This window comes from Haliotis cracherodii, unplaced genomic scaffold, assembly GCF_022045235.1.
Source record: "Haliotis cracherodii isolate W230 unplaced genomic scaffold, xgHalCrac1.p SCAF_14, whole genome shotgun sequence".
In the NCBI taxonomy this organism is placed as follows: domain Eukaryota; kingdom Metazoa; phylum Mollusca; class Gastropoda; order Lepetellida; family Haliotidae; genus Haliotis; species Haliotis cracherodii.
Window position 1 is genome coordinate 24,661,434 of NW_027266269.1, and position 11,881 is coordinate 24,673,314.

The following is an 11,881-nucleotide window of genomic DNA, read 5'->3' on the forward strand; positions in this document are numbered from 1 at the left end:
TCAAGACGCCAAAACTAACACTGTTATTTTAAACTGACACATGCTCAATATCGGATTTGTAGAAATATTTAACTTGTTTTCATCAGGAGTGAGTGAGTGAAGATGAATTTTAAAATGGCGGTCTATTTTATCAAGATGATTGATTTACTCATTGGGTGAGTTATAGTGAGTGAGTACAGATGTAGTCCCGTCAGCATTATTGTGACCTTGTGGCCTTGACTTGAATAACTTGTTCTCAGGTCATACACGAAAAGCGATCCGTGAAGATCCGGGGTAGAACAGATCTTCATTTGCCGTAAATGCTAAAAATGCTTGTCGTAAGAGGCAACTAACGGGATCGGGTGGTCAGACTCGTTGACTTGGTTGATTGCGTGTCAAATTATCCCAAATTGGTGGCTCGTTGCTCATGATATCAATCACTGGATTGTCTGATCCAGACTCGATTATTTACATGCCCCTGCCTTATAGCTGGAATAATGTTGAGTGCTGCGTTCAACAACAAACTGACATCATAACCAGTCACATGATTTCATTGTTTCCCGTAAAATGGTCGTTTGTAGTTAGATCACACACTCTATGGGTTTGCTGTGCATAAACGATCCATTTGCAAAGTTATGTTCAACATACAAGTCTGATACCGATCCCGGTAGTCGCCTCTTACGACGAGCACGGTTGCCTTTTACGACAAGCACGATCGCCTTTTACGGCAAGCATAGTCGCCTCTTACGACAAGCACGGTCGCCTTTCACGACAAGCACAGTCGCCTTTTACGGCAAGCATAGTCGCCTCTTACGACAAGCACGATCGCCTTTTACGGCAAGCATAGTCGCCTCTTAAGACAAGCACAGTCGCCTTTTACGGCAAGCATGGGTTGCTGAAGACCTATTCTAACCCGGACTTCCTACATGTGTGAAATCAAAAAATGGCAGAATCATTAACCAAATAAGACAAAAAGACAAATAATAAGAGGACTAAAAAATAATAATTTAAACTAACGTTATTTAGTGCTTCTTATATGTTCAGTCCAGTTATATTTGAACACATATTCATGGAAAGTAACCCCATACAATACAGCAGATAATTCAGTACACTGCCGGGCAAAAGAAAGTATACATTCATGGTTGCTGGTGGCTAAAATGAAACAAACAAGAAAAGGTTATTCGATGGTGATGCATTTCATACGGGGATCTTAACTTTGCAATGTTTCGGCCACTGTTTTCAGCCAAGTGACGTTTCAATAACCTTTGTAATTTTTTGGTCAAATTCATCTTATAAGAGTATGCTTTCGTTTGCCCGGAGGTTTAGTTTGGTCAATCATAAGATCCTTCTGTTTGAACCGTTGTGTTTGATGAGCTCGTCTACCATGTGGCGGGACACGTTACGGTCCGGGGTAGAATAAGGTCTTCAGCAATCCATGCTTGCCGTTAAAGACGACTATGCTTGCCGTAAAAGGCGATATGCTTGCCGTGAAAAGGTGGTCATACTCGCTGACTTGGTTGATGCATGTCATCGTATCCCAATCACGTGGATCGATGCTCATGATGTCAATCACTGGATTGTCTGGTCAAGACTCGATTATTTACAGACCGTTGTCATATAGCTGTCATATAACATTGCTGAGTGTGGCGTTAAACAACAAAAAAAACAAATGGGGGATACTCCTATATTCCGAAACGTAGCACAACGTTTCATGTGACGGACTCAGGGATGTGCTGGATGACCAACAACACGGCGTTCACTCACCTGTCAGGAGGATAAGGAAGATGCTGAAGGTATTATTCATGATGACGTTGTTTCACTCAACACTGAGTGGAAACTGAATGAAGTAACGCTGTGTATGGGACACGGACACGGTGTCAGATGGAGCACCTGACGTGGTAGAATGTCGTGCTCCCAGCAACACCAATAGCTCTCACCAAAGCTGTTTCACATAAGGCCGTAGAGTACACCCAGACCCAGGCCTCGTGCAATCTCGAGTTGAACGGGTTCAATGTTGAGGTATGCAAACTTTAACAAATATTTCTTAAGGTGGTGATCATCTGTATGGAAACTGAAATTGTGGTGAGGAAGAGTATAGGACCTTCACTCAGGGTGGTGAGGGACAGTATAGGACCTTCACACAGGAGGGTGAGGAACAGTAAAGGACATTCATAAGGGAGGGTGAGGAACAGTAAAGGACATTCACACAGGGTGGTGAGGAACAGTATAGGACCTTCACAGAGGGGGGTTAGGAACAGTATAAGACCTTCACACAGGGGGGTGAGGAACAGTATAGGACCTTCACACTAGGTGGTGAGGAACAGTATAGGACCTTCACACAGGGTGGTGAGGAACAGTATAGGACCTTCACACAGGGTGGTGAGGAACAATATAGGACCTACACACAGGGGGGTGAGGAACAGTATAGGACCTACACACAGGGATGGTGAGGAAGAGTATAGGACCTACACACAGGGGTGGAGAGGAACAATATAGGACCTACACACAGGGGTGGTGAGGAAGAGTATAGGACCTACACACAGGGGTGGTGAGGAAGAGTATAGGACCTTCACACAGAGGTGGAGAGGAACAATATAGGACCTACACACAGGGGTGGTGAGGAAGAGTATAGGACCTTCACACAGGGGTGGTGAGAAACAATAGAGGACCTACACACAGGGGTGATGAGAAACAATATAGGACCTGCACACAGGGTACATTGGAACAGTATAGGACCTTCACACAGGGTGGTGAGGAAGAGTATAGGACCTTCACACAGGGGGTTGAGGAAGAGTATATGACCTTCACACAGGGGGTTGAGGAACAGTATAGGACCTTCACACAGGGGGGTGAGGAACAGTATAGGACCTTCACACAGGGTGGTGAGGAACAGTATAGTACCTACACACAGGGGGGTGAGGTACGGTATGGGACCTTCACACAGGGGGGGGGGGGGGGGGTGAGGAACGGTATAGGACCTTCACACAGCGTGGTGAGGAACTGTGTAGGACCTTCACACAGGGTGGTGAGGAAGAGTATAGGACCTTCACACAGGGGTGGTGAGGAACAGTATAGGACCTTCACACAGGGGTGGTGAGGAACAGTATAAGACCTTCACACAGGGTGGTGAGGAACAATATAGGACCTACACACAGGGGGGTGAGGAAGAGTATAGGACCTACACACAGGGGTGGTGAGGAAGAGTATAGGACCTACACACAGGGGTGGAGAGGAACAATATAGGACCTACACACAGGGGTGGTGAGGAAGAGTATAGGACCTTCACACAGGGGTGGAGAGGAACAATATAGGACCTACACACAGGGGTGGAGAGGAAGAGTATAGGACCTTCACACAGGGGTGGTGAGAAACAATAGAGGACCTACACACAGGGGTGATGAGAAACAATATAGGACCTGCACACAGGGTAGATTGGAACAGTATAGGACCTTCACACAGGGTGGTGAGGAAGAGTATAGGACCTTCACACAGGGGGTTGAGGAAGAGTATAGGACCTTCACACATCGAGTTGAGGAACAGTATAGGACCTTCACACAGGGGGGTGAGGAACAGTGTAGGACCTTCACACAGGGTGGTGAGGAACAGTATAGGACCTTCACACAGGGTGGTGAGGAACAGTATAGGATCTTCACACAGGGGTGGTGAGGAACAGTATAGGACCTTCACACAGGGTGATGAGAAACAGTATAGGACCTTCACACAGGGAGTTGAGGAACAGTATAGGACCTTCACACAGGGTGGTGAGGAAGAATATAGGACCTTCACACAGGGTGGTGAGGAACAGTATAGGACCTTCACAGAGGGGGGTGAGAAACAGTATAGGATCTTCACACAGGGTGGTGAGGAACAGTATCGGACCTTCACAGAGGGTGGTGAGGAAGAGTATAGGACCTTCACACAGGGGGGGTGAGGAAGAGTATAGGACCTTCACACAGGGTGGTGAGGAAGAGTATAGGACCTTCACGGAGGGTGGTGAGGAAGAGTATAGGATCTATACACAGGGCAGTGAGGAAGAGTATAGGACCTTCACACAGGGTGGTAAGGAACAGTATAGTACCTTCACACAGGGGGGTGAGGAACAATATAGTACCTTCACACAGGGGGTGAGGAACAGTATAGGACCTTCACACAGGGGGGTGAGGAACAGTATAGGACCTTCACACAGGGGGGTGAGGAACAATATAGTACCTTCACACAGGGGGTGAGGAACAGTATAGGACCTTCACACAGGGGGTGAGGAACAGTATAGGACCTTCACACAGGGTGGTGAGGAACAGTATAGGACCTTCACACAGGGGTGGTGAGGAACAGTATAGGACCTTCACACAGGGGTGGTGAGGAACAGTATAGGACCTGCACACAGGGTAGATAGGAACAGTATAGGACCTTCACACAGGGGTGGTGAGGAACAGTATAGGACCTTCACACAGGGGGGGGTGAGGAACAGTATAGGACCTTCACACAGGGGGGGTGAGGAACAGTATAGGAGTTCACACAGGGGTCTGAGAAACAGTATAGGATCTTCAATCGGGGGGCTGAGGAACAGTATAGAACCTTCACACAGGGTGGTGATGAACAGTATAGGATCTACACACAGGGTGGTGAGGAACAGTATAGGATCTACACACAGGGTGGTGAGGAACAATATAGGACCTGCACACAGGGTAGATAGGAACAGTATAGGACATTCACACAGGGTAGATAGGAACAGTATAGGACCTTCACACAGGGGGGTGAGGAACAGTATAGGAGTTCACACAGGGGTCTGAGGAACAGTATAGGATCTTCACTCAGGGGGGTGAGGAAAAGTATAGGACCTACACACAGGGGTGGTGAGGAACAGTATAGGACCTTCACACAGGGGGTGAGGAACAGTATAGGACCTTCACACAGGGGGGTGAGGAACAGTATAGGAGTTCACACAGGGGTCTGAGGAACAGTATAGGATCTTCACTGAGGGGGCTGAGGAACAGTATAGGATCTACACACAGGGTGGTGAGGAACAGTATAGAACCTTCACTCAGGGGTCTGAGGAACAGTATAGGATCTTCACACAGGGTGTCGAGGAACAGTATAGGACCTTCACACAGGGTGGTGAGGAAGAGTATAGGACCTTCACACAGGGGGGTGAGGAACAATATAGGACCTTCACTCAGGGGGCTGAGGAACAGTATAGAACCTTCACACAGGGTGGTGAGGAACAGTATAGGACCTTCACACAGGGGGGTGAGGAACAGTATAGGACCTTCACACAGGGGGGGTGAGGAAAAGTATAGGACCTACACACAGGGGTGGTGAGGAACAGTATAGGACCTTCACACAGGGTGGTGAGGAACAATATAGGACCTGCACACAGGGTAGATAGGAAGAGTATAGGACCTTCACACAGGGGTGGTGAGGAAGAGTATAGGACCTTCACACAGGGGGGTGAGGAAGAGTATAGGACCTACACACAGGGGTGGTGAGGAAGAGTATAGGACCTTCACAGAGGGTGGTGAGGAAGAGTATAGGACCTTCACATAGCAGGGTCAGGAACAGTCTAGGACTGTGTGTGTGTGTGTGTGTGTGTGTGTGTGTGTGTGTGTGTGTGTGTGTGTGTGTGTGTGTGTGTGTGTGTGTGTGTGTGTGTGTGTGTGTGTGTGTGTGTGTGTGTGTGTGTGTGTGTGTGTGTGTGTTTCATTTGGGTGGGTCAGATCGCCTACTTTGTGTGCTGGCGATTAGGCCCCTCAATCTGGCAGTTTGGTTCGAATCCCGGATGGGACGCAACAACAAAAAGTACGAGAATCTGTACTTTACTCAGAAAGGGTTATCCCAGATATATAACATTTGTTACATTTCACCACTTTCTAAATGGCATTGTGTGTTCATCATATATGGCCTCAAAATGTTCTCTGAATACCATGCTTCCCCTACAGTGCAGTAATAATACGGGATGAGCCAGATAAAGAAAACTGTGAGCAGATACATCGCCATCACGCAACTGATCTGTTCCTCACACCCACTGGGGATCATCTTGACGAATCGATACGTCAGATCGGCTTTTTTAAATGTATTGCTTCAGCAAGAGCACATGGAGTCTACACCTGGCACATCCATACCCCGGTGCGAAGCAGAGGGGGGCAATCAACTGTCGCTGATCAATAAGTTAGTTTCTGACAGGCAAGTGTATGCAATCACAGTGTCACACGGTCCTCAATTGGTGTGTCACACGGTCCTCATTTGGTGTGTCACACAGTCCTCAGTTGGTGTGTCACACGGTCCTCAGTTGGTGTGTCACACGGTCCTCAGTTGGTGTGTCACACGGTCCTCAGTTGGTGTGTCACACGGTCCTCAGTAGGTGTGTCACACGGTACTCAGTTGGTGTGTCACACGGTCCTCAGTTGGCGTGTCACTCGGTCCTCAGTTGGCGTATCACACGGTCCTCAGTTGGTGTGTCACCAGGTCCTCAGTTGGTGTGTCACACGTTCCTCTGTTGGTGTATCACACTGTCCTCAGTTGGTGTGTCACACGGTCCTCAGTTGGTGTGTCACTCGGTCCTCAGTCGGTGTATCACTCGGTCCTCAGTTGGTGTGTCACACGGTCCTCAGCCGGTGTATCACACGGTCCTCAGTTGGTGTGTCACACGGTCCTCAGTTGGTGTGTCACACGGTCCTCAGTTGGTGTGTCACACGGTCCTCAGTTGATGTATCACCAGGTCCTCAGTTGGTGTGTCACCAGGTCCTCAGTTGGTGTGTCACACGGTCCTCAGTTGGTGTGTCACACGGTCCTCAGTTGGTGTGTCACACGGTCCTCAGCTGGTGTGTCACACGGTCCTCAGCTGTCGTGTTTGAAAGTGCCCTTGCCTTCATGAAACAAGAATTGTCCAAAAGGTCGTATTTAAAATATATAAAAAAACATATTTGTCATTCCTTGAATACTCTTTCGTTAAGTGCTTGAAATTGTCACTGTTTCTTTAATAGACCAACGTCAAACCATCTGACAAGTTAGATAGAGTCATAACTTTAAAAGCCCTCATTTCTGAGGTGTCCATATTTTACAGAAAAAAATCCCACTTTTGGGACAAAACATGTCTATATGTTCGATTACGTAAAAAATAATCGTTTAAAAAATGTGAAGGAATTTAAATGACGAAAAAAAAAATGTATCCAATCTTTCCGCGTTCCGTTTGAAATGTAGTGATTTTTGTACCTAGAATTTATTGTGATTTTATACCCAAACCGGTACATGATTTGTACCTAGATTAATTTTGTATTGGTTGCAAAGATACACGTTACGTTTAGTATCAAAAAGTTAATTCATTATCATTTTCCTATCAAAACAACAAAATTAACTTAGGTTTAACCAATTTCACTGGCATCTTCTTCAGTGAAGTCACATTATAAACTTGATGAAATCTTTTATCGTAATGTTCTTCTCATTGTTTGCAATAAACATGATGAAATAGATCTAATCCTACAGATTTATTTTTATTTTTTTGGGTACACAATCACAAAGGCCCTTCTACAAAGATAGGAAACACAAGAGTGGAGACTGCTATCCAGATCAATAAATAGTAAACATGTGACACAAATAGTAAAGTATGTAATTTCTTGGAAGTTGAATCAATTTCGGACTTTTCTTCAGTATTTGTATTATTGTTCGTAATATGCATTACTTTGTTATTGACAGGTTTACCTAGAATGTATATCAGTTCAGATTTTTCGTATCACCCAATATTCTTCATTATTTGCAGTGTTTGTTGACTTTGTTCAACTAAACAAATCGCGAGTTAGGCCACGCCCCAAACGTGTCACGGTGGTAAACAGCATATCAATGTCAGACAGTTTATATGTAATTCTCTAAAAATGTGATATTTTTACAAAGATTTATACATCTGTTTAAATAATTCTAGAAAATTAATTTACATATCTATAAAGGATTGCAATAGTATTACGGGGTCACGATGCATGTGGAGTTGTTTGTTTACCGCCGTTGCCATGATTGTAGAACTTTCATCCAATCGAAAATGTTACGATGCAGATTGTTTTTGTTTATAATCAATTTTACCGAAAGTTGCTATTTTTTTAGAAATTAAGGAACTGGAGTGTTTTCTTTGCATCAGGTAAAAACGAATTATAATGAGTGAGTATGGTTTTACGCCGCTTTTAGCAATATTCCAGCAATATCACGGCGGGGGACACCAGAAATGGGCTTCACACATTGTACCCATGTCGGGAATCGAACCCTGGTCTTCGGCGTGAGGAGCGAAAAAAACGAATAATAACTGAATGTGATAAATGATAAAACTATAAAGAAAATATCGGACTACATGCTGTTCAACGTGAGGTGACAAAGGTCAATAATGGCCGTCTCTGCTATCTTGCCGTTATCTCGCGATGAATATTGCTAAAAAGCGGATAACACCATGCTCGTTTTTTTCGTAGGGGTATTTGTGTTTATTGAACTGAGATGTGCAATGGCTATTATTATTATTATTATCATCATCATCATCATCATCATCATTATTATTATCATCATCATCATCATCATCATCATCATTATGCCGGGGCGGTCGGGTTGCCTAGTGGTTAAAGCGTTCGCTCGTCACGCCGAAGGCCCGGGTTCGATTCCCGACATGGGTACAATGTGTGAAGCCCATTTCTGGTGTCCCCCGCCGTGATATTGCTGGAATATTGCTAACCATAAACCATACGCACTCACTCACTATTATTATGTCTGGTGATTAAAATTGAGAGTCTCATCTTTAATCACAATAATAACGAATAACGGGATCGGGTGGTCAGGCTCACTGAGTTGGTTGATGCACGTCATCGATCCCAATTGCGTGGATCGATGCTCATGATGTCAGTCACTGGATTGTCTGGTCCAGACTCGATTATATATCATATAGCTGGAATATTGCTAAGTGCGGCGTTAAACAACAACTTTAATCAAAGTATGCTACTTACGCAGTGGTAATCATTCTAATTGTTTGAACCACACTGTGAGATTTTTTACGATAAAAGAAACGCAAAAGTTGCAAAATCGTAAATATCTCACAGTGTTGCCACATCCATACAAAATTAATGCCAAAAATGAATTGGTCATTGGAATTAATTTGTGTGGAAAGAATGGGGTACTGCAGAGATTGGTGAAAAGATTGAAAAATCGCAAAAAAATACAACCACCAGAGAGCACAACATCTTTCAGCAAGTGAGCAGCGAAAACATGCCACGACTGACGGAAGCCCAACGCAACAACGCCATCGGTCGACTGCAAACAGGAGAATCATCTTCAGCTGTTTTACCATGTAGCACCAAGCACCATTACAAGATTGTGGACCGCCTCCGTGGTCTTGTGGTAGAGCGTCCGCCCGGAGAGCGGAAGGTCCGACGTTCAAAGATGGTACTTGTTGTTACCCTGTCTGGCGCTCGGCATTAAGGGGCTAAAACAAGGACTGGTCGGCTCGGAGTCAGTATACTGTGTCTGAGTGGAGTATTCATGTTAAACTGCGGCATGGTATCTCAGTGAGCTAGCACTATAAATCGGCATCAGTCCGGACTAGTACAAGCAGCCACACAAACACACACACGTACATGCACGTCGCTATATAAGTGCAATAATCTTGGACGCGACGTTAAACCCAATTTCACCTCACTTCACCTACAAGATTGTGGAACCGGTATCCAGCACACGGGACAACACGTCACCTTCCACGGCCACCTCGACAACTATCGCAAAAAAATCACAACTCGTTATTTTGTGTAAATAAATAACTTAGCCTCCATCAGAAGTGGACAGGTTCGCGGGGGGTAGCGTTATGAGTATATTAGTATGTAACGCTAATTCATTTCTTTATTGCCTCTGAAATTATTTGCCTAAATGCCATAGGAGGATATTTTAGGCCAAAAGGGAGGCGATTCAATCCAAAAACACCATCGGGTACAAACAAGGCCGACTTGTGTTTTGCATCTGGATGGAGTGGTATTTGCCAAAAGCCACTAGCACAGTCAAACACTCTAAAATATTGGCAAAGGTACTAGAGGTACAAATATAGGTTTGGTAACTGCATTGAGGCGTCTATAATCTACGACCATCACGCAATATTCCAGCAATATCACGGCGGGGGACACCAGAAATGGGCTTCACACATGTTACCCATGTCGGGAATCGAACCCAGGTCTTCGGCGTGACGAGCGAACGCTTTACCCACTAGGCGACCCGAACGCCCCCTGTGCCTAGGAAATGTTAATTAATTTACCATTACACAACGTGGGTAGTAAAAATACTACAGACAAATGCATTTCCCTGATTGTGATGGCGTTTCTCATATAATTCTTGACTGCATTCTTTACCAAAAGGGGCGATGAGGTAGTCTCGTGGTTAAAACGCTCGCTCGTCACGCCGAAGACCCGAGTTCGGGTACAACGTGTGAAGCCGTGATAATGCTGCAATATTGCGAAAAGCGGCGTAAAACAGTATTCCTCACTCACTCACTCACTCCTCTTTACCACAGCATCTATAACATATTTAGCAGTGTAAACATATGTAAAGCATGTAAAGAAGGAACGTATGTACAAAGAAATGTTGCGCTAAATTTCAGTGGTTTAAGACTGGGTACCTCCTGATCATGATAAGGGTTTTCTTAATATTATTTCCAACGACATAGAAATCGTATTGTGTATGTTGGCAATGGTCCCTGTGAATGGCTGGCTTCTTGGTTTATATTTCAATAGTTGTGATTGATGTTGGTATAAAGAAAGCCCTCTTTATAGATTCGCTGATCGTATTGTTAAATGGAGACAATAACATCATCCAGAAATCTCCAAACTCTTAACCATACGTTAAACTCAAAACCCTGCATGTTTTTTTTTCTTAAATACAAAGACAATGTCGCAAGTTTTATTTATTTTCGCACCTGTCGCAGTACATTTGATCTTTTTGTAATGGTTTTCATCAAAGTAAAACGTATTGTTTTGAAGTATAAATATAATAACTCAGCAACAAATGATTTAGATATCCTTTCTTCATGCTGGCCTAACCAGTAGGAGGTGGCTTTAAGGTCTAAATCAGGCGGAATATTAGCATAAAGGTTTTACACATGACAAATAACAAGTTTGCTATTTCCTAGTTTAGATTCCGGAAAATAATTGAGAAATACAAAAAGTCTTTTTGGAAAATCTATTGTATCCTTGGTAACAGGTTTGACTGCAGATAACAGGATTCACAGAGTTTAACCGAGTCTGTATGGCGCCCAGGCTGTTCTGCAATTACAGGTCTAAGATTTATATCAGATGCTTGTGGCATTTCAATAAGACTGGGATGTTGTATGGAGACTAGAAAATGTGCAGCTACAGCTGCAAAATCATATATATATTTTAATTAAAACTATCATATATTTTCAAAGGCATCTTGTAACTACGTATTATTTTTTTGCAGACAGTTTCTTTTCTCTTCAAAAGTCTGAAGCATAATTATTTTTTCCAAGCATTTTCTGGGACAATGTTTTTATTTCGATAAAATCTTCATGATGCTCTTAAATAACAAACCGAAAATAACTATGACAAATGCAATTCATGCATTAAAGGTGTTATTGTATGAATACAGTTGGCAGATTTAAATAAGAGAAGTTAAGAAATTGTGGCTCAAGTTGGTCCAGATATGGTTAATTCAGAAACGCTTGAAATTCATTCTGAGAGTTGTATCTTGACTGGGTTTCTGTCAACTGAAACGAATGAATCACAAAGCGCTAAGCTTGCAGTGCAAACCAACAAGTTGAACCGGTGTAAATGCACGGCGAATCTAAACTGGTGTCTGTCTTTGTGCGAAACGTATAACGAAAACCAGTCTACTCTCTGCGATATTGAGTTCAAAGGTCAGAGTTCAGCTGTAACTTCCGTAA